The sequence below is a fragment of the Erpetoichthys calabaricus genome, chromosome 7, assembly GCF_900747795.2.
Source record: "Erpetoichthys calabaricus chromosome 7, fErpCal1.3, whole genome shotgun sequence".
In the NCBI taxonomy this organism is placed as follows: Eukaryota; Metazoa; Chordata; class Cladistia; order Polypteriformes; family Polypteridae; genus Erpetoichthys; species Erpetoichthys calabaricus.
Genome location: NC_041400.2, coordinates 135,540,723 through 135,565,165, shown reverse-complemented (window position 1 = coordinate 135,565,165; position 24,443 = coordinate 135,540,723). Strand labels below are relative to the sequence as shown.

General features: G+C 39.9%; 1 protein-coding gene across 2 annotated transcripts in view; it reads left to right on the top strand.

Annotated features, from left to right (window-relative positions):
• The first annotated feature begins 16,829 nt into the window (after nucleotides 1-16,829).
• si:dkey-190g11.3 (uncharacterized protein LOC567059 homolog) overlaps nucleotides 16,830-24,443 on the top strand; it is a 49,295-nt gene continuing 41,681 nt past the window's right edge. For both annotated transcript variants that reach the window (XM_051930182.1, XM_028805429.2), the window contains exon 1: nucleotides 16,830-16,917. The gene's annotated coding sequence lies outside the window, so the exon portion shown is untranslated. The remainder of the gene's footprint in view (nucleotides 16,918-24,443) is intronic.

Genomic DNA, 24,443 nt, shown 5'->3' with positions numbered 1-24,443 from the left:
TCTGAAAGACAAGGGGGCTCCGCCCCCTGCTCGCTTTGCTCGCCTACCCCCGGTGTTTTGAACCCGTGCCTGCTGGGCAGCCACGTGTGAGGATGATGCACGTTTAATACGGAGCGTTCGCCCGTGTCACTCTGGGGCCCCCCACCGTTAATACGGAGCTCCGTCCATACTATTATGCAGTGCATTGTGTACTACTGCGGACCCCGTAGTGTTTCCCATTTCAGTTTGTATCTCGGTCAGTCGAGCTTTTGTTTTTGAAGCTTTTGAATTCCGATCTTCATTATCTGTAACCTGCTGTCCATGTGTTTGGCCCCCTCGTTTAACCTGTTTATAACGTTTTACTTTGCTTTCTACTCTGTCTTTCATTTCTGATCTCGCTTTATTCTGCTTTTGTTTCAATGACACCTGGTCCGTGGTGAATATATTTTCCCTTTTTCGAGTAATAATTTTCATTTGTTTGTGATACTGTGATGTTTATCGTACTGTTAATAATGCATCACTGTAATGTGATTCACCTATGCTGTATAGTTTGGACGTGTGAGGATGACGTATGTTTAATACGGAGCATTCGCCCGTGTCACTTTGGGTCTCCCCACTGTTACTACGAAGCTCTTTCCGAACTATTATGCGATGCATTGTGGAGCACTGCGGACTCTGCAGTGTTTCCCGTTTCACTTCATATTTCGTTTAGTCGAGCTCTTTCTTTTTGGAGCAGTGCCTGCCTGGTCTGCGGCATTTCAGACGCACGTTGTAGGCGCCTGCATTCATTAATTATATCCAGGCAGGTGCGTGTTTGTATCTCGGTCACTCGAGCTGTGTCGTGTTGAATCCGTGCTTGCTTTGCCTACGCAGTTTGAGACGCGCGTTGTAGGCGTCCACGTTCATTAGATCTGTCCACGCGGGCTCGGTGTCGAAGCTGTGTCAGTTGTTGAGCTGTTTGGTTGTGGAGCTGAGACAGTTTTGCTTCCGCGGTTTCAGACGCGTGTCCGTACCATCTCGGGTTTGATGTATGAATCTTTATGGACTCCGTAGTGTGTCCCGTTTCACTCTGGGGCGGGGCGTTGACTCCTCTTATTTTACTATGTCTCCTGCGCCTTCACCACGCATTAGTGACACTCACAATATGGCGGCGACGCCTGCGCCTTCCGTATTATGTCGGTTTTTACCATGCTGTGTAGGCGCCTTTGCCTTTTGTACTTTACCGCGCCTTCCGACGCACGATGTAGGCGCCTGCACCTTCCGGGTCTGCCTCCGCTCTGTGGTGTGGACGTTTAACTGTCGTTGTTTCTGCCTTTATATTCTGTATCTCAGTGTGCATGTGTTTCGTGCCTAGGTTTTTTTGAAGCTGTTGCATTCCAGTTTTCATCATCTGTAACCCGCTCTCCATGTGTTCGTCCCCGTTCTTTAATCCCTTTATAAAGTTTTACTTTGTTTCCTACTCTGTGTTTTATTTCTGACCTCGCTTTATCCTGCTTGCGGCATGTCAGATGGTTCGTAGTCTCTCTCGTTTTACTCTGGGGAGGGGGGCTTTGTTCTGTAACCTGCTCTCCATGTGTTTGTCCCTGTTCTTTAACCTCTTTTTGACGTTTTACTTTGTTTCCTACTCTGATGGTGCGTAGTCTCTCCCGTTTTGCTCTGGTGCGGGGGGTGGGGGGGTGGTGGCTTTGTGTGGCGCCTGCGCACGTGCGTAGTCTCTCCCGTTTCACTGGGCGGGGGGGGGGGGCTTGTGTGGCACTTGCGCACTATGTCTTTTGCGTCCACGGGCAGGTCCCTGCGTCCATATCCGGTTTACCATTCTCGTTTAGTAATATGGATACCTTCTCTTCCATTTTTTTTTCTGAAATTCCAAAAGACCTGCCATTATGCACTGCATATGAATTTGTGACACATCAGATGGGTGGTTGTTCTTACCAGATTTAGAATTAACCCATTGATCATACACCATCCATTTCATCTGAAGTTGATCTTTTCCTTAACCTACCATTAAACCTCCCTATTGTACTTAGATTCCTTTCTCCTCACTCCGTTTCAGTTTCTACCTCACTACTCTGAAAGTAAATTCTCATCAACCTGGCTATAGTCCCCTTATGTCTTATGTTTTTGGGATGTGAAAAACACTTGGGCACTGTTCCACATTGGCACTCTCATACTCAACTGTTCCACAATGAAGCCATTAGAACTGTTGGATGCTCCGTTTTCCATTCTCCCTGATCTTCTTTGGAAGTTAGTACTGTTGGGGACATTTTAATGGCTCCATACTCTGAATATTCCAGTTACTAAGATCCAGGATTCCTGAGTTTACAGTTTTTAAACTATCAGTCTCTTACTTCTATATAGCAGGAGATGATTATATGTAACTCATGTACCTTGTGCTAGAGAAAAGACCTGAGGAAAAGCACAAAGACACCATCTATTGCTGTCCCTCTTTTAAATAATAATAGTGGCCTATTCATCCGTTTTCTAAACCTGCTTAACCCAAGTTTTGGGTCTTACAGCTCACAGCCTGGCCTAAGTTATTGTGTCGATTGGCCTGATATAATTCTACAGCTGTGAAGCATTTGTTAATTTATGTACACATTTTTGTCAATTAATAAACCTGAATATTTATAAAGCAGTATTTCAGACATACATTTAATCTTAAAAACATCAATATCTAGTCAGACTTGCTACTACAAGATACTTGGTAAGTAAACTGTAATGCAAAGAACTTGCTATCTGTTAGATGATTGATAATGATGATTATTTGCAGTGGTACAGGAGCGACCGAGCACAGTATAATTTTACTACATTGACTATTGTCTGCTGTGGTTAATGAAATCAAGGTACAGTAATTAATGCAAAGATGATCTGAGAGCCAAGGCAAAAATGATTAAATTACGTGTAATGATATAGCTTTGAACTCTGAATAATTTTCATTTTGCAACAGGATCTCTAAGCCTTCCAAAGATCCATTGTTTTGAGAATTTAAAAATTTTCATATTGCTTGTAGCATTTTTGTCCAAATTGTTATTATGAATTTCATACTGTAGCTAAGGAATACTTATAAATCCATAACCTTTTTCTTGGTCATCTCGATGTCTGGAGTGCACCAAATTAAATTACAGACAAACAGAGCATGTATGTTCATAATAGCTAAGTTGTTGATTCCAGATTGGCCTTATAAGAGAGATTAATCACAAGGAAAAAGAAATTGCACACCAATGAACAACATAACAAAAGTAAACTCTATGCTACTCTGGTCCTTACTTGAACATATAAAGAGCAATGATGCACCAGCCAATTTCATCATCAGTAAATCACCAGCAAATGCTCTCTTTCTCATCTTCTCTCATCAATCTCTATTACAAGTTTTTTGCCACCACACTTACTGCTTGATTCCTTGCCTTGTGGCCAGTAGGGCCTTTTAACTGTCCTGCTGGGGCTACTTCTGAGTTTCAGCTTTCAATCACTCCTACGGCCTTCCATAATGAACAGCTGCATATCATCAGCATAGCACTCATGAGAAAAACCATGGGACTGGATGATAGTGCCTAGTGTGGAGGTATATAGGGAGATGAGGAGAGAGCCCAACACTGACCCTTGGGGCACCCCCATTCTTGCCTGGTGCACCCTTGATATCTCTCCATGGCAGGACACATAGTAGGATCTGCCCAAGAGGTATGAATCAAACTACCTGAAAGTGATGTGATCCCAAAGTCTGAGACAGTGGCAATGAAAATCTGGTGGTTGACCGTGTTGAAGGAAGAGAAGAGATCTAGCAGGATAAGCACAGATAACATGTTGGTAGCTCTAGCCTGCCGTAACATGTTGAAAGCAGTATGTAGAGCCATCTCGATGGAATGGCCCTTCTTGAATCTTGACTGATTAGGATCAAGCAATCTTTTCTGTAGAAGAAATGAAGAGACTTAATTAGAGACAGTACATTGCAGTATTCTGGATGGAAAGCAGATGAGAGACACTGGTCAGTAATTAATTACCTATAGTACTTGAGAGGGGTCGAGAGTGGGCTCCTTGAGAAGAGGAGGGCCTGTTTGACAAATGTAGGAAAAGTGGCCTGTGCTGGCTGATGATGCAGAAAAGAGTGAGGGAATGGTAGCGGTGAGATATAGCGCCTTTATAAAACAAACATCATCTAAATTGCAATTTTCAGATACAGAGGTACAATATACCCGTTACATTTTTTGTCATGGAATTCTGAACCATTTCACAGTCACTGAGTGAATCATAAGATTTAAATTCATATGCCTTAATCATTACGACATATTTTTCTTTTTATCAATAAAGCATTGACCAGCCTGAAAAGAACCAAAACTAATTCAGATAACAAAAACAAAATGCAGACAATTGTAGACAATGTCTGTGTGAAGAATTCCTTGTGTGTGTGTGGGTTTTCTTCAGGGATTTCAGTTTTCCCAAAAATGTACATGACTTAACTGGTAGGTTAACTGGTGGGAGTGTGTATAAGTGAGCCCCGAGGTAGACTGATGTCCTACCCAGACATGACTCCTGCACTGTGCTCCTGGAATAGACTCTGCACTCCCACAACCTCAAGAGGATTTAATGATAAATAGATGGATGAATGAAATATTAATAAGCAGCCTGAAAAGTCACATTCACATGATCAAGTATAAAAATGTACCATTAAATCAAATTAATATCTAAGCCCAACAAATATAAAACAACATCACCAAAATGAACAGCTTTAAAAGTATTTGTGGAAATAGAACTTTTTAAAGAATGGATGTAATTTTTTTTTCCAGAGACGCAGTCAGTCTCAACCTGCTTAGTTTAGTAAACGTAATCATATTAGAGATTTTGTTATTGACCTGCCTTCTTCTATGTGAACTAGTGTTGCATGGATAATTAATGTTCACCGACTGTTTTATGTAACCCTCTGACCTTGATAGCTATGGTGCGGATCCTGTTTATGTGTGCAATGTGAGCCGAAATGAAAGAATAGTTATGCCTTTTTTGGAATACAGTTGGTAAATATTATAGAGACACTATTGACAACACCGTATCGCAGAAATCTGCTATCAGCCTCCACCCACTCAATTTATTCATAAAATTCTACAGTGATATTAGTTATCATGTCAGAAAAAAAAGAATATTGATTAAGGCAAGTCACAAAAGGAACATTTAGGTTCTACTGTCCTCTGTCTCATATACAATACAGTATATGCACATTGTAAATGCCAAACGGGATGGACTGGCATCCTGACTAGGAGTGGGGAAAGTTTCTTACCTGGACAGGAGGCCCCTGGTGGATTGACGGGCATCCCAACCAAGAGAGAGGAAGGTTGCTTACACTGATGGGAGGCCCCAGCTGGATGGATGAACATCCTGACAGGGAAGACAGGGAACGACTGTTTCTGAGGGTTGTTTATTCCCCGAGTACTCTCGGGAAGAGATGCCATTCATTATACTACAGGGCACATTGGGGCATGTAGCCTTGGAGAACAACACTGTTGAGATGTGTGGGTGCCGGCAGAGGGAGCTATAAGAAAGGTGCACTCCTTGAAATAGATTCTGCTTGACCCAAAAGTGCTTCCAGGTTGTAGTCATTTGACACCGGATGTACTCCCAGGTCCAAGGATAAAAGGAGCCACCTGACCTCATCTAGGTGAGCTGAGTCGGGAGGAGGTGGACAAATGAAGGACAGCCAAAGGATTTATTGTAAAGAGAAGTCTGTTTAAGAAGGACTGAGACCTGTATAAGGTACTGGAGTTAATAAAACCACTGTTTTATTGAAACCTTGACTGTGTGACTGCATTTGGGTTCTGGGTATGAGGCGTGGGAACACCCTCTAGTGCCCATAACATATATAAGTATGCACACATAACTGTAAAAGAGGAAATGGGTACGTCAGGTTTGTGTTTTCTGTTATATAAAATAAAGATTTGTATTTTAATACATTTGGTTATCATGATGCCAGAGAATGGTGCTGTTCTGCATGTTGCTCAGACATGCAAATAAACATTTCAGGGTAATCTATATACTACACAATACCACTAACACAGTTGCGGTTGCTAGGTGGTGATCAGCAAAAAAGAAAACAAGACATTTAAAGCTTTAAATTGACTCAGTCGTGAAGGACATATTTATGACAGCTGTTGATTTAATTTAGCATTAATGGTTTAAAATTAAAGTAATTGAAAAACAGAGAATGGATCAGTACCTTATGATACTCAGGTGACTTTTTTCTAACACCTGTACAAAAGATGACTTGTGAGATTAGTATAAAGTACAAGGGCTTGCATGTTTTTACAACTGGAGCAAATACAGGCTAATCTTAGTGACCTTAGCCAGCACACTGCTTGGTTGAGAGTTTCTTCCTAGTTAGAGTTCATAATAGCTTGGGGTGTGATAACAAACTGGCTCTTTTCTACTCTTGTCACCTTTTATACCACAAATTAGAAGGATCCAGCTGAAAGAGGTTACACATTATAGGTCATCTTGCACATCTTAAGGTTCGCTAGTTTCTGATGACCCTTTGGGGGCCTTTTTGAACCATTGGTTTCCAGTTCTTTCCTGAGGATACAGACAAGCAGGTCCCAGTGTTCCTCGAAGATCTTGAAGGAGAAAATGGGGCAAACTGTGACAAAGTATACCTAAACAATGAGTAACTAATGGTCTGTCAGGCAAACGGTTGTCAGGAAGAGAAGCATGAGACAGGAGATGGCATATATAACAAGTGGTGTGGCCACAATAATGTGTTTCAAACAGTCTGTTGTAAATAGGGACTTTTTAAGTGTGATAAACTTTAATCATCCTAAGGAATCCTCGTCAAGAGATTCACTCTGGAGACTAATGAGACCACAGAGATGTTTTTCTAATCTGTCTCATAAGCAAGCAGCAGCACGAGCCAATAAAAGAGGGTATGTTTTACCTTTTTTTCTGTCCCTGACATCTTAACATTTGTCCACAAGTAGGGAGCATGATGAGCATATTAACGGCCTAGGATTTCATATAGCACAAGGGTTGCTTGCTAAAGTGGATCAGCTCTAAAAGTGACACAGACCTTTAAGATTTGATTTGACATTATTATGAACAGACAAAGTGAATAGAAATTGACAACTTACACATTTTCTCACCTTTTAAATAAATACTAATGTCTTCTGAGTGCTCTTAATGATGCTATAAACACATTCTTTTATTTTAGTAAGCTATATTAAAAGGTCATTAAATATTGTAGGAATTGCTCAAAATGGGCAGAGGAATAAATATTTATAATAAACTGCATTAATCTGAGCTTAAATGCTTGCCGTCTAACCCTTGAATAGCATGCCTTCCTTCTCCCATTTATTGTAGACAGACTGTAAGATGCTGTTGCAAATAGTATATTTATTAGTAGTCATAGTGTCATCACTGTTTGAACCCAGCCACAGGGGATGCACAAACCAGTGTGTTTCTTCATGCCAGTCCCAAGCCCAGTTAAATGGGGAGGGTTATGTCAGGAACGGCATCCGGTGTAAAATTTTGCCAAATCAATATGTGGACAACAATACAAATTTCCGTACTGGATTGGTTGAGCCCCGGGTTAACAAAGACCGCCACCAGTACTGTTAGCCAACAGGGTGCTGGTTGAAATTGGGCTACTGTTGGCCGAAGAAGAAGATGAAGAAGAAGAGGGGGGAGATGTGTCTGGAGGCAGGAGGAGAGGAGGAAGGTAAAGACAGTGGAACTGGTAAAGGGAGAGAGTTAGTTAATGTGATGGAGAGAAGGAAGGTTGATATATTGTGCGTGTAAGAGACTAAATGGAAGGGGAGTAAGGCTAGGTGGATCGGAGGTGGATTCAAATTGTTCTATCATGGTGTGGTTGGGAGGAGAAATGGAGTAGGGGTTATTCTGAAGGAACAGTACATCAAGAGAAAAAAGAAGTGTCAGACAGAGTGATGATTATGAAGATGGAAACTGAAGGTGTGATGATGAATGTTGTTAGTGCATATGCCCTGCAAGTTGGGTGTGCAATGGATGAGAAAGAAGATTTCTGGAGTGAGATGGATGAAATGATGGACAGTGTACCCAAGGGACAGAAAGTGGTGATTGGAGTGGATTTCAATGGACATGTTGGTGAAGGGAACAGAGGAAATGAGGAGGTGATGGGTAGGTATTGTGTCAAGGAGAGGAATGAAGAAGAACAGATGACAGGGATTTTGTGAAATGAGTGGACATTGCTATGGTGAATAAGTATTTTAAGAAGAGGGAGGAACATACATGACATACAAGAGGGAAGAAAGATGCACACAGATAGATTATATCCTAAGCAGGAGGGTCAATCTGAAGGAGATTGTAGACTGCAAAGTGGTGGCGGGGGAAGGTGTATTTAGGCATCATAGGATGGTGGTCTTTAGGATGACATTGGAGATCAAGAAAAGAAGGAGAGTGAGGGCAGAGGAAAGGATCACATGGTGGAATTTGAAAGAGGAACACAGCAAGGTTGAGTTCAGGGAGGAAGTAAGATAGGCACTGGAGAGCAGTGAAGAGTTACCAGACAGCTGGGCAACTACAACAGAAGTAGTAAAGGTGACAGCAAGAAGAGTTCTTGGTGTGACATCTGGACAGAGGAAGGAGGAAAAGGAAACCTGGTGGTGGAATGAGGAAATACAGGAGAGTATACAGAGGAAGTGGTTGGTGAAGAAAAAGTGAGATAGTCAGAAAGATAAAGAAAGTAGACGAGTACAAGGAGACAAGGTGTAAGGTTAATAGAGAGGTGGCTAATGATGAGTTGTATCAGAGGTTGGACACTAAGGAGAGAGAAAAGGGCCTGTACTGATTGACTAAACAGAGGGACCGACGTGAGAAAGATGGGCAGTGGGTTAAGGTGATAAAGGATAAAGATGGAAACATACTTACAAGCGAGGAGGGTGTGTTGAGCAGATGGAAAGAGAGGCTGATGAATGAAGAGAGCGAGAGAGAGAGAGAGAGAGAGATGGTTGGATGATGTGGCAATAATGAATCAGGAAGTGCGACGGATTAGCAAGGAGGAAGTAAGGATGGCTATGAAGAAGATGAAAAATGGAAAGACCATTGGTCCGGATGACATAGCTGTGGAAGCATGGAGGTGTTTAGGAGAGATGGCAGATTGTTTAATGGAATCTTGGAAAGTGAGAGGATGCATGAGGAGTGGAGAATAAGTGTACTGGTACCAATTTTAAGAATAAGGGGGATGTATAAAGCTGTAATAACTACAAATGGATAAAACTGATGAGCCACATTGTGTCTTTTTGGACTTGGATAAAGCATATTACAGGGTGCCTCATGAGGAGTTGTGGTATTGTATAAGGAAGTTGGGAGTGGCAAAGAAGTATGAAAGAGTTTTATAGGATATGTTCAAGGGAAATGTGATAGTGGTGAGGTCTGCGGTAGGAGTGACAGATGCATTCAACATCGAGGTGGGATTACATCAGGGATCAGCTCTGAGCCCTTTCTTATTTGCAATGGTGATGGACAAGTTGACAGACAAGATGAGACAGGAGTCCCCGTGGACATGATGTTTGCTGAAGACATTCTGATCTGTAGTGTGAGTAGGGAGCAGGTTGAGGAGACCCTGGAGAGGTGGAGATATGCTCTAGAGAGGAGAGAATTGAAGGTCAGTAGGAATAAGACAGAATACATGTGTGTAAATAAGAGGGAGGTCAGTGGAGTTGTGAGGATGCAGGGAGTAGAGTTGGCGAAGGTGGATGAGTTTAACTACTTGGGATCAACAGTACAGAGTAACAAGGATTGTGGAAGAGAGGTGAAAAAGAGAGTGCAAGCAGGGTGGAATGGGTGGAGAAGGGTGTCAGGAGTAATTTGTGACAGACAGGTATCAGCAAGAGTGAAAGGGAAGGTCTACAGTACGGTAGTGAGACCAGCTTTGTTATATGGGTTGGAGACGGTGGCATTGACTAAAAACCAGGAGAGAGAGGTGGAGGTGGCAGAGTTAAAGATGATAAGATTTGCATTGGGTGTGATGAGGATGGACAGGATTAGGAACGAGTAGGCCTATATTACTGGGTCAGCTCAGGTTGGACGGTTTGGAGACAAAATCAGACAGGTGTAGATAGATAGATAGATAGATAGATAGATAGATAGATAGATAGATAGATAGATAGATAGATAGATAGATAGATAGATAGATAGATAGATAGATAGATAGATAGATAGATAGATAGATACAGTACTTTATTAATCCCCAAGGGGAAATTCACACACTCTAGCAGCAGCATACTGATAAAAACAATACTAATTAAAGAGCAATAAAAACGCAGTGCGAGTTTAAAAAAAAATACAAGGTGGAGAGTGCAAGGCAGGTACAATAGACAATAATCTTGTATAGTGTTAATGTTTACCCCCACGGGTGGAACTGAAGAATCGCATAGTGTGGGGGAGGAACGATCTCCTCAGTCTGTCAGTGGAGCAGGACAGTGACAGCAGTCTGTTGCTGAAGCTGCTTCTCTGTCTGGAGATGATACTGTTCAGTGGATGCAATGGATTCTCCATGATTGACAGGAGCCTGATCAGCGCCCGTTGCTCTGCCACAGATGTCAAACTGTCCAGCTCCGTGCCTACAATAGAGCCTGCCTTCCTCACCAGTTTGTCCAGGAGTGTGGTGTCCCTCTTCTTTATGCTGTCTCCCCAGCACACCACCGTGTAGAAGAGGGCGCTCACCACAACCGTCTGATAGAACATCTGCAGCATCTTATTGCAGATGTTGAAGGACGCCAGACTTCTAAGGAAGTATAGTCGGCTTTGTCCTCTCTTGCACAGAGCATCAGTATTGGCAGTCCAGTCCAATTTATCAAGTGTAGGAGAGATGCTGGGTATATTTGGAAAAGGATATTAAGGATAGAGTTGTCAGGCAAGAGGAAAAGAGGAAGGCCTAAGAGAAGGTTTAAGGATGTGGTGAGAGGTGATGGGTGTAACAGAGCAAGATTCAGAGGAGAGCAAGATATGGAAAAAGATGATCTGCTGTGGCAACCCCTAACAGGAGCAGCTGAAAGAAGAAGAAGAAGAAGAAGAAGAAGGAGAGTTTCATCAGAGTTTGAATGAAACTTTTTCATGTAAGAAAGACAGAAGTTTTTGAGGTAATGTTGGTATACTTGCTAATCATGGCAGTTGAGAATGGAATCAGGCTGCGCATTGTTTAGCACATGCTGTTAAGAAATTCACTGTATTCTGTGTATGTGATAGTAATGACTCGATAGGCCAATACTGACCCTATAAGTGGATTTAAAAGAGCAATTTTTAACTGACACCCCATAATATGTATGGGTGTTGCTCACAGAATATAACCCTGTCAGAAAGTTTGGGATCTTCTTATACTGGCGATCTTAACTTTGTCCAAAATCCACTACACAACTATCATACATGTTCACCTTTACGTCTGCTTGTTCAAACTTAAATCTGATAATCCACATATTCTCAAAGACTTTCTAATCACAGTCACAGTTTAAAAGTACTTACTGTTAAAACTGACCAGGCATACTTCCAGGCTACTATTGATATTTATTAGTATTGCATTCTTTTTCATACCTTTTTTATAACTATTTTTCCACTGTTCCATTTAGTTTACATATTTATTTAGGTATGGCAACATCACCTTCTCTGTAGACCATGTTGTGGTGGTACATGTTCTTGAAGGTTCTGTATATAAAAAGTTGATTTTCTGTATATAAAAAGTCCATCTTCACTACTCAGTATTAAACTCCAGAAGAATCAATCTCCCAATTGCTTGTTGCATTTTGTTACTTTGAGGCTGCCTTCAGATTTTAAGTAAGATTCTAGAAAAAAGTAGTTTTTCAACAATTAAATGACAACTCGAACATAATTTCTATTATAGGTAAGAATCAGTCAGGTTTCAGACCAAATCATAGTTCAGCATCAGCTTTGGTTAAAGTAGTAAATAACAATAATTTGTCAGCTCTTGTTCTATTAGACCTGAGTGTAGCATTTGATACCATTGATCAAAGCATTCATATTGACCACCTAAGACAGTGGACTGGCCTTTCTGGCAGTGCCTTGAGTTGTTTTCACTCTTATATCACAGGAAGAAAATTGTTTGTCAGCAGTTATATGTCATAGATTTATGATATTATGTATAGGACACCACAGGGATCAATGTGGGTGTCTTATTATTCTCAATCTATATGCTCCCATAAAGCCTGATCATTTCATAACATAAAGTGAATAACCAAAGCTATGCAGACACTGCAGAGATTTATTTATCAGTATCACCAGATTACCCTGAGACTGTAAATCCTCTGACCTTCGGTTTTACTATAATCATCAAATAGATGAGTAATAGTTTCCTTAAATTTAACAAGGAAAAATCAGAAATGTTAATTATTGTCAGCAGAGAAACAAGTAAGGACTTTAGAAATAAACAAGGTCATCTGGTTTTACAAATAAGGCCAGAAGTAAAGAACCTAAGCACCATTTTAGATTCAGAGCTAAGACTTACACATTAAGCATGTTACTAAGACTTCTTTCACTTAAGAAACATTGCAGGGATTAGATCTTTTGTTATCACTGCAAGATGCTAAAATTTTAATGCACATTTGTCTTCAGTCAGCAAGTGTATCAAAAATCACTTCAATCATCCATCCTTTTTTCCAACCCGCTGAATCCGAACACAGGGGTCTGCTGGAGCCAATCCCAGCCAACAAGGCAGGAACCAATCCTGGGCAGGGTGCCAACCCACCGCAGGACACACACAAACACACCCACACACCAAGCACACACTAGGGCCAAGTTAGATTCGCCAATCCACCTAACCTGCATGTCTTTGGAATGTGGAAGGAAACCGGAGCGCCCGGAGGAAACCCACGCAGACATGGGGAGAACATGCAAACTCCACGCAGGGAGGACCCGGGAAGCGAACCCAGGTCCCCAGATCTCCCAACTGCGAGGCAGCAGCGCTACCCACTGCGCCACCGTGCCACCCACTTCAATCAGGATTACCAAAATATATATATTGTGAAGTCACCATTACCCGGACACACACATGCAGGACACAGGATCAACACAACACCCTGTTTATTTACAGCTTAATGTGCACAAAACAACAACACCGCAACACATCAATATACAGTCCCTTCTTGCCACCAGTCCATCTGCCTCCACTCCTCCTCAGGTTTTGTCTTCTTCCTCCCGACACTGGCCATTCAATGGAGTGAGGCAGCTCATCTTATTCAGGTCCCAGGAGTATTCCAGGTGTCTCACCAGTATTACATGGAATCACTCCCAGGTGCGCTGGAAGTCTTCTATAGGGCTGTGCAGCTCCTCCTGGTGGCCCCCACGGAACTCAACATGTTTTCGCCAAACTCCAGCTCCTGACATGCCCTGCGGGACTCCATGGTGCCACAGCCACCCAGAAGGGCTGCCCTCTAGTGTCCCAAGGGAGGTATTGCCTCACCAATGCCCTCTCCCCTGGACCTTCCACTCTGTTGGCGTCCATCATAATATATATTAGAACATTAGAACAGTCTAGACAAGAACAGGCCATTCAGCCCAACAAAGCTCGCCAGTCCTATCCACTTATTTCTTCCAAAAAAACATCAAGTCGAGTTTTGAAAGTCCCCAGCATCTTACTGTCTACCACACTGCTTGGTAGCTTATTCCAAGTGTCTATCGTTCTTTGTGTAAAGAAAAACTTCCTAATGTTTGTGCGAAATTTACCCTTAACAAGTTTCCAACTGTGTCCCCGTGTTCTTGATGAACTCATTTTAAAATAACACTCTCGATCCACTGTACTAATTCCCTGCATAATTTTTAACACTTCAATCATGTCACCTCTTAATCTTCTTTTGCTTAAACTGTATAGGCTCAGCTCTTTTAATCCTTCCTCATAATTCAACCCCTGTAGCCCTGGAATCAGCCTAGTCGCTCTTCTCTGGACCTTTTTTAGTGCTACTATGTCCTTTTTGTAGCCTGGTGACCAAAACTGCACACAGTACTCAAGATTAGGCCTCACCAGTGCATTATAAAGGTTGAGCAGAACCTCCTTGGACTTGTACTCCACACATCGTGCTATATAACCTAACATTCTGTTAGCCTTCTTAATGGCTTCTGAACACTGTTGGGAAGTCGATAGCTTAGAGTCCACTATGACTCCTAAATCCTTCTCATAAGGTGTAACCTCGATTTTCCAACCGCCCATTGTGTATTCAATTATATTCATGCCCTTTTTCTGTGCGTTTAGCATTCGTTTGCTCAGAGGTTGATGCGCTTGCTGCTTCCTGAGCAGCTCTGCTTTTCTCCACCTTAGTGGCCCGCTTCTTCTCTTCTTTCATCTGCATCTTTTCGTGTTAAAACTGATTAAGTCAGTGTTTGTGTTGCAATCACTTAGAATGTTTTCTTTAATTTTTCACTTAAGCTGGCACTTAAGTCTTCATATCTTAAATCATTCTTGAGGCAGATTGAAGAGGTAGGGGAAGTGACGGCGAAAATGGTAGGGATGAGAACGGTGCCCATACACATGCACCGCACGGCTGCCCTGCTGGACGCTTCTGAGAGTTGATTCTACAATAAAATAAAATAAAAATAAAAACAGGAATAACCTTGGAGGTCAATCACCACCCCAAAAGCGGATAGCAGACATCACGTAGTATATGTGTTCCACACTTCAGGTCAATAGGTCAAACGGTTTGCGAGCTACAGGTAATTTAAAATCCTGGACAGACAAACGAACAGCCACGGTAGCATATTATATATAAAGTTATATATATATATATATATATATATATGTATATATATATATATATATATATATATATATATATATATATATATATATATATATGTATATATATATATATATATATTATATATATATATATATATATATATATATATATACAGTATATATATATATATATATATATATATATATATATACTGCAGTGGGCTGGCGCCCTTCCCAGGGTTTCTTTCCTGCCTTGCGCCCTGTGTTGGCTGGGATTAGCTCCAGCAGACCCCCGTGACCCTGTAGTTAGGATATAGCAGGTTGGATAATGGATGGATGGATGGATATATATATATATATATATTTTATTATAAAACAAAATATTGGGATGAGACATTCTCAGAGATAATTTCAAGTCCCGCCAAACAAGACTTTATGCAAAGAGATCTTGAAAAGTCATGCCCTCCTCTCAAACATTTAGAACAACGCCCACAGTCCGATCACTTCTCATTCGTGTGAATGCTATTGTCAGACACAATTCCTGCGCTATCAGCTCCATCAGGGTCAGAAATAAAAGACAAAGAGTAGAAGACAAAGTTGAACTTCTAAAGAGGTTAAAAAATGTTGGTGCAATACACATACAGAGCAGGTTAGAGATTATGAAAGTACTAAAATTCGAGAGTCTCAAAAAACTGATAGTAAAGATCACATTAATGCTAACACACAGAAATTATTACTTGGTGAAATAACGGAACAGCGAAAATAGATCGAATGAATATATGGACATAGGTGATATGACAGAAGTATGTAGATATTTTTTGACTTTAAACTTTAAGTCGGAGATTTGTAGATCGTCTACAGTAATTCGTATTGCCATCAGGGAAAAGTAGTGTTTCTTCCCAATGAAGAGATGTATTCGTGAGAATTAAAAGATTTGTAGTTTAATGAAAGTGAAATCCACATACGCGAGCAGTAGAGATATGAAGTGGCTGGCGCAAAGCATAGACCGGGGGGTTGGAGAGCAAAGCGAGTAGGGGGCAAAGCCCTCTAGTATATATACAGTATATAACTCTGCTGCAATCAGTCCAAAACACAGCAGTAAGACTTAACTACAATACTAAAGCTGAGCATATCTCACCAGTCTTAGCATCATTACACTGGTTGTCTGTGTCCTTTAGAATTGATTTTAAAATACTTTTAATTATACATAAGGTTCTAAGCACCTACTCCTATATTTTAAACTGGTTCTCCCTCTACATTCCTAATCATAATGTTAGATATTGATTACTCAGAATGCTGAGAGAGTGAAGCACAAAAGAACTGGTGAGGAGGCGTTCTGTTTCTATACTCCAAAAATCTGGAATGCTTCACTGTTGAAAATATGCAGGACTAATACAGTTGAAGACCCCCAAAAAACTACTAAAAACACACCTCTTTAATCTGGCTTTGTTGATCACTTAGGAAATGGCTGACATTTTTTCATATGGAGGGGAGGAAGAAATTTGTTCCTTTATATGTTGGTCACTAATCCCTACTTTTGCATGTTTTATTTTTTTCCATTATTCTGTGGTGGTGCTATGCAGCACTGCACCCATAGTATGCTGCACCCACCTGAAATACTGCAAAAATGAAGATACCTCCACATGAGTATCCTTTTAATGGTGACACATCATGGACAGTAGAATGATCTGGTAGGGGCTGGTTAGGTCTTTTGGCCTATTTTCTCCACTGTCCCACCAACTGGGACTTTTATTTTCCTGTCCTCCCTGGTCAACTGACAATAATGTTACTAACTAGACATTACAGTTCTTTACTTTTATGAATAACTGCTCTTTAGTTTTACTTTCTTTTGTAACTCTGTTTAGTCATTATTATTGTAAATCACTTCGGGCTACTTTCATGCATGAAAATAGCCTATATAGTGTAACCATAAAATAAGCAATATAAGAGAGAGTGAGGAAATGAGGCAAACAGCGCTTTCACCCACTGCAAAACGAATATTTGTGCTATTGGACGTAAATTTAAAGCAGTAACATATAATAATTATAATAATTTTTACCTAAGCCTTCACAGCATGAACGCAATAACAATATCAAAACACATTCAGCAGCGAGCGGGAGGCGGCGGCTTCAATGTGCGCATGCGTGTGACTGCCCAAGTCTTTTATAGTTGCGGATTGGAGCAGCTTCGATTTACAAACATGCTGTCGCCGTATGCAGAAAAGTGACATTACATGTTATTTTTTTCAGGTGGGTTTGGTGCTTCAAATTCCAGAGCGTGATATATTGTCTACTTCGATTTTCCGCGTTGAGTTTCTTTGAGTGTTGTCAGAATGTCACGGCGTTTAAACCCCGATGAAGGGTGTGCTTTGTAGGTGGACTTTGCCAACTTTTGCAGGACCTGTACGCGTTTTTCCATACTCGGTTGTTACAGACTTTTACTTCCTTGCCCACATTTTAGTTCCAGCCACTTTTTTTGTTATTCTACATGCAAAGAAATACTGAGTTTAAAAATTAATCTCGACTCTGTCTGTACCTCATTCCATAGTATTAGTGTGCATTTATTGCAATTACGACTTTGGAGTTTCACAATTCGTCCTTCCTTGAACTCAATTTCAGAACTTTATAGTCTTACTTGCGCACACTGTGCAAATGTTCAATTGCAGACGTGCAGCGCCCAGATTTTATCTACCGTATTCGCAGTGTCTTTACAGATTTGTTCTATCATCTCCGGATTTGACTTTCGACTGCGCAGACTGATGTGTAGGACCCTGTCCTTGTTATTCGCGTCATCTACGTAAACGCGCAGATATTAAAATAGAGATGCAAATAGGGCTTTACCCTTAAGATGAATCGGTTTATTTTTCTTTGTAAATATGATCGTCATCAAGGCATTTAGTGAAAAACAAGTATGGCCTTATGTAAGAATGTTTTAATACGTCCAACTCTGTTCACACGCAGTATTTTGCTTTAAGTAGATCACTTGTTTGTATACGCGTTTACTCGAAAAATCGAGATTTTCCAAAAGGAACTATGGCGACACCTACTGCTTACTTAACATTTAACTTTTCTCTTGAGGTTTACAAAGTGGACATGAGAAGGACAAGCTTTTAAAATTCCAACTGTGCTGTTGCAAAGAATAGAAAACATTTTTAGATATTCAAGAATCTGCATCTCCAAAGAAACAGCTGCCCCTTTTAAAAATATAGTTGTTTTCTTCTAACAAGAACAGTCTAAACAAGTATAAGGTATTATTGCATCCAGGTTCGAATTCGTTGTTGAGCAACCAGCAGGTACTCACAGGTATACATTCGTCGCGCACCCTGCAACACGCTGCCTGGATTTTAAAGATTGTCAATACAAGTCGCCAGTAGGAATCTGAACAAATCATTTTCCTAGCATTATTACCAGGGATGTCTAATTCTTTGCAACTGCAACTTAATAAAATGAGCTCCTTCCCAGTCTATCTTGGCGGTGATCTCATCAGACCTGCCTCTACTGTAAAAAATCTTGGTGTCATTTTTGATTCCTCCCTCTCTTATTCCACCCACATAAATTACAATAAGAAACTTTTTTACTTTCACCTCCGTAACATATCCCGTGTTCGCTCCTTCCTCTCCTTCTCTAATGCTGAGAATCTTGTCCATGCTTTTATCACATCCTGCAGATGCCCCTTCTAATCTTCTATCACAGCTCCAGCTTATTCAAAACACAGCTGCAAGAGTCCTTACTTGAACCAGCAGCAGCGAGCACATCACACCCATCCTGCTCCGTCTTCACTGGTTCCCTGTGTCTTACAGAATCAAATATAAAATCCTACTAATAACCTACAAAGCCTTATATAACCTCGCGCCAAACTACATCAGTGATCTTCTCCATCACTATGTGCCTGCCCGCCCATTAAGGTCCTCTGATTCCGGCAATCTTGTTGTACCCCACACTAATCTACACTCCATGGGTGACAGGACCTTCAGCTGTATAGCACCCAGACTCTGGAATGACCTACCGAAATTAATCATGTCAGCTGACTCCATGAATTCTTTTAAAAAACAACTCAAAACTCATCTGTTCAGGAAGGCTTTTAGCTCAGCTTGACTTTATTACCCTTCTCTCAGTTTACCTTTATGTCAAGATGCTCATGTAACCTATGTGTGTGTGCTAGACCACCAATTATGTTGTCTGTTTTTTTTCTCTGAATTCACTGTCGTAATCTTCTTTATTTATTTATTTGGTTTGTACAATGCTGTACAGTATACTGTATACCCTGCCGTTCTTTCTTATATTCTGTAAGTGCCTTGAGCATGGGAAAGGCGGTATATAAATAAAATGTATTATTATTATTATTAAAGTCACTCCTGACGGGCCTTAGTGGCTGTAGGTTTTTGTTCCTACCTGATTTCCTAATTAACAACCAATCCTTGTCAATAGTAAATCTGATTTAATGTTATATCATGTTAGTGATTTCACTCTAAATATATATAAAGTCATTCATATATCATAGAGTTCTTTTCCTTTCCGAGGATATCAGTCAAATCATTTGTAGCCTGAAGCGGATTAGAAATTCTCAGTCTTCCACATTTTTTTTCATCAGTTTACTATCAAACATTTTATGATAAACCAAATAGTTCACAATGTGTACACATAGGTGTAAATTTAAACAAGTTAGATGAAGAACTACTGGTTCATCTGTCATTTGCATCTTATTGCTAATAAGGAGCAATTCAAAACAGTGAATGCAACTGTTTAAGACTAAAATAATTGATCTTGGGTGGGAAATCTTCACAAGTGGGACAACTAAAATGAAGCATAAAAATGTCGCTTGAGCAATAAGTGCTTCAACAGCAATAATTCACATCTCATTATGGAACTGGGTATGGAACAAAAACCTTGCAGCCACTATGGTTGTTAACAACCAACTTTGCAGACCCCTGAACTATAGAATGAATTGGACTTCATCCAGATCTTGCAGGCTCATCTTTTAAGGGCTTCTGCCAGATAAATAATAATAATAATAATAATAATAATAATTACACTAGTAATGCTTAAATAATTCAAGTAAAGGGACTATATTTTTACACTTTGCTATCAGAGAGTTTACACATTAAGTGCTCAGAACTTTCAGATCTGAAGTGCCTATTGTGATTTTCTTTAACTTTTAACAATTCTGAATATAAATTCAGCATTTAACTAATTTCTTTTCTAGACAGATTTCACATTTACTTCCCTTTATGATTCATCTTTGAATACAGGCCTGCTGTATGGTGTATATTTTCATTTATTTAATTTGTGAAAAGATCCTGTTTCATTTGTTGGCTATAGCAGGCTTAATAGAATTAGACATTGCCTTCATAAAATAGCTAATTAAATTCTTGCAAAGCACAGTTTCATTTTTAAGCCTAGTTAATTATACAGTAATAAAACTGAGGATAAAATACAAAATGGCATACAGTAAAGACACACATGTGCTTACATACAGCATGGTAAACAAAAAAACTAATGTAATGAGTGAAAGCCAGCTTTTTTTCAGATATTGAAACAGATATAAGGAAACAACGTAGCTTCCTTAGGACTAGCTAAACCAAAAGATTATCAATCATCAATCTAATTTTTAAACACGTATAATCCAAGTTTAAACTGTCAGGTGCCTGTAGCCTATCCTAGCAGCATCGGGTGCAAAGTAGGAGCCAACTCCGGAGGGACATGGGTTCTTTGTCTACCTCCACTTATACCAGGCAAACTGAGAGTCACCAGTTCACTTTGAGTTAAATGAAACAATGTGGTCATCTCAAGCAGACATTAGAAGGTACTTCAACTCTGAACATGAAACATGCATTTTTAATTTTTATGTTAGTATTTTTCAAGAAATGTTTTTCATTACTCATAAAATGAAAAGGGTGCTTGAAGTACAACATGCACAAAATCTGCCTTTCTTTAATTTATGCCCCATGTTAATGAATGTTATGTCTGTATATGGGTTCATGTCTTTTCACTGTAGAAGTGTCATGGACATTGTACATTCTGTGCTACATTACCTTTCTTTTCATAGCTCCCTACAGTGTTTTCAAGTACCACTCATGTGGTGCTAAGTGACTTTTAACACCCACCTCACACCTTTATGAAAAGAGTTTGCACAGTTTAGTTAGATGAAAATGTTTCAAATGAAACCCATAACTTATCATCTTGCTTCTATCTGTTACTCAGTTACCCTTGAACTAAAAAAGAGAAATTTGTTCAACAGCTTTATGGTGACTTCTATTTCACCTAGTATCTCACAACTTCTGCGTACACATAGTGCTCATATCCGGCTTTCCCTGTTTTCCCAACACAGGCTGCAAATATACTGTCCTGTCTGTCCTCTGTTACCATTTTGTGTTTACCACCTGCCATACCTCTGTGCCCTAAGTGTTTCAGTTTTACAGTGATTTCCTTCATCATGGAGTTGTGATGGATGTCAACTTTTAACATGTTTGCCATTTAAGCCATGCTCAAATTTCAAGCAAATTATTACTTGATCTGTAGAATTACGAAATTAATGGCTGACAGAGCTGGGCTTTTACAGTGGAATTAATTTTCATTTTATAATTTTCCACTTCTTCCTATATTTAATTTTTGGCTTTATTATATTTTGCTTTGCGCTTGTTCATGTTTAAGCATTGACTACCAAAATGTTTGTCTATAATCTTATGTATATTTTTAGAGAAGAAGGGATGGATTTTTTTTTTGTAGCTTCAGTCAGGAGACATTTTTATTCATGTTGTGTGAGGAACTTACCCCGACTAAGTTTGCACAGGTTATTTTTTTACTATATAAATTTAGTCTTGCATTTGGGTTCAGACTGATTGTTTTACATTTAATGTATCAGACAATGTGCACATTTGAAAATCATTCATTGACAAACCCACTTAGTCCTAAAGAGGACTGGGGTGGAGAGGGGGGATTTGCTGGAACCTATCTCAGCGAGCATAGGGTGCAAGGCAGGAACAAACTCTGGACAGGTGCATAGACAGTCCATCGCAGAGCAAACACACATACGCACCCATTCCCCGAATACACAGACATACACATACCCAAACCACATACTAAGGCCAGTTTTGTATTGGCGATCCACTTAACCTGCAAGTCTTTGGACTGTGGGACAAAACCGTTGCACCCAGAGGAAACCCACACAGACATGGGGAGAACATGAAAACTCCACGCAGGGAGGATTTGGTACATGAACCCTGGTCTCCTTACTGCCACTGTGACTCCATCATTCAATGCAAGTGATTTTAAATAATACGCATGCATCAGTGAATTGGGCCCTTGCTGTCTTAAAACATGATTTTAGGTGTACTATACAAATGTTAATAGTGTATGGCTTTGTCCAGAAGGCTACTGATTTGTGGGTGAGAAATGGGTTAGGGCATGGCAATCCATACATAGAGAATGGAAATTGTCATCTGGTTAGAAGTAAGTATTATTTATTGTGGACAAACAATCCAACAATTACAAGGAATACCTAACCATATCAGGGTAAGAAAGAGGACTGGGAGGTTTAACAGAAGGGCAAAGCTCCTTCCGGTTGATAGAAGGCTGTGCATGGTCCCAGGATGTGACAAATGATACTATAATGGCCTTTTAATGATTATGGCTGGTTATTTTCTTGTAGCCCATTTAGTGGTAGTGCACGGTTTTAAGATCAGAATAGGCAGGACTGTGCTATTCTTTTAAGACTGGCAGAATGGAGGCTTCCGGAGATGGCAAGGCCTCATTAATAAAGGATTGTACAAGCAGATTTGATCTGCAACTCCATGGGTTTGAATGTATAAAACCTTAAATTGAAAGAAGATCCATGAAAAAGCAATAGGAAACAGTAAAGTGCATTAAAAATAAACACTTTGTTTCTGCTAACATCAGGTATGAAAACCTTAAAATCTAAGCAAAAAAGAAAAGCCAGCAAAGAGCAATCAAAATGACAATAATATTAACATTCAGATGTAGCAATGCAGAAAGACTATTGAACTGTTTAAACCCATTTAAAAAAACTTTTGCGATAGTAAAATGTGTTACAGTGGTTTTTGTGTGGGCTATAACAAAATACTTCCACTTGTGTCATTATTTTGAAATGACAGTAATCTAAAATGTCACATTGACCTCACTGGTCTACCGTCATTAATTAATTAGAGTAGTGTTTTAACTATATACTGTATATGAGCAGATGTGCTTGAGATGTATGGAATGATGACAGCAGTTGTTTTACTAGAGGATGTTGCATCCAGTGCATTTTACGAAGAGCACTTTTAAGAGATTGGGTTGACTTATTCACTAATAATGATAAAAGGTTCATGAGCCATAATTGGCTATCAAGAACCATCCTTATGGACATCTGCCAGCAAATGTGTTGCATCCTTGAGAGCTTTACTATGTTCAATCAAGCCATGATCATACCAGATTTTGACTGCCAATGTCACATATTTTGATTTTCTAGTAATCTAAGTATACAGGGTACCAATTAAAAAAAATCTATGACATCTATATCTGTTGTCAGGGCCTCATTTGAAGAGAACTTTTTGTTTTTCCTCTAAACTTGGCATTCATCTGGTATTTTAACAAGGATAATTATTAGTGGTTTATTGCCGTGTATATCGCATTATACCATTCGTACAGTATAAAGGTACTGGAAGATGATCTCTTTGTGGAGAGAATGCACTTATGTATGTTTGCACAGTTTTAAGATGGTTTGTGACTAATAAACATGCCATAAGTGGGCAGGATTTAAGAACATTTATATTCCAGCATGGGCATCCTAAGAATGGATCATTGGAACTTAGAAGATAATTGTAAGTTAATTTTTAGGATAATTCTCCTACATTTTTAAACATGCGGCATTAAGATGCAGGTGGACACTGTAGCCTGAAGACTGTAGGCTCATCCTCCATCTACAAAGCAATTTGTGGGCTTTAAAATCAGCTCAAAGCAAGGGGTTTGTTGTGGGTGGGATCAGAATGTGAGAGATAACAGACACCTTACTAGTGGGAGGTGAAATTAGTGTTTTGTGCAGTTCTTTGAAGTAGGCAAATAAGTGAGGAACCACATCAGAGGGGCTGGATGTTCCAAACCTGTGTAGGCATCTGCTACTCAGGGCCTGGTGTTATTTCTGTTTATTGAATATTTTTCTGCTTTTGTTCATCCCTCCTAGTTTGTTTTTGATTTATTAAAGACATAATTTATGTCTTGTCATAATTTAAATCTTGCCATAATTCTGAAGCAGGAGACCTGCTACAAGAGAATGCCCTGCAGTGACAAAATATACTAACAATTTTTTTAGATAGATTATACTTTATTTGTCCCAAGTGGGAAATGAAAACTTACAGAATCTCCAAAATAAATAAATATAATAAAAGCAAACAGAACCCCCCCCCCCCCCCCCCCCCCCCAAATACACACAAAAACTTCTAGCTTGGATAACAGAGAGGTGCTGTTGTCAATAACAGGCATGTAGGTGAGGTCAAGATGAGGTCAGACCTGTTTGAATTGTACCACAGGTTTATATTTAAAGTCATCATCATAATCTTTTGTGGCATTTAGTAAAGACTGCTACATTTACTGGAAAAAAAACTGATTTATGAAATGTAAGGGACTCATAGTAACTCTTCCACAAAAGCATCCTTATATATAATTTGATAGTATTCGTATGTATGGTGTTCGTGTCAATACCCCGTATGTATGGTGTTCGCGTCAATACCCCGTATGTATGGTGTTCATGTCAATACCTCGACTCAATACAAGTTAGAAGC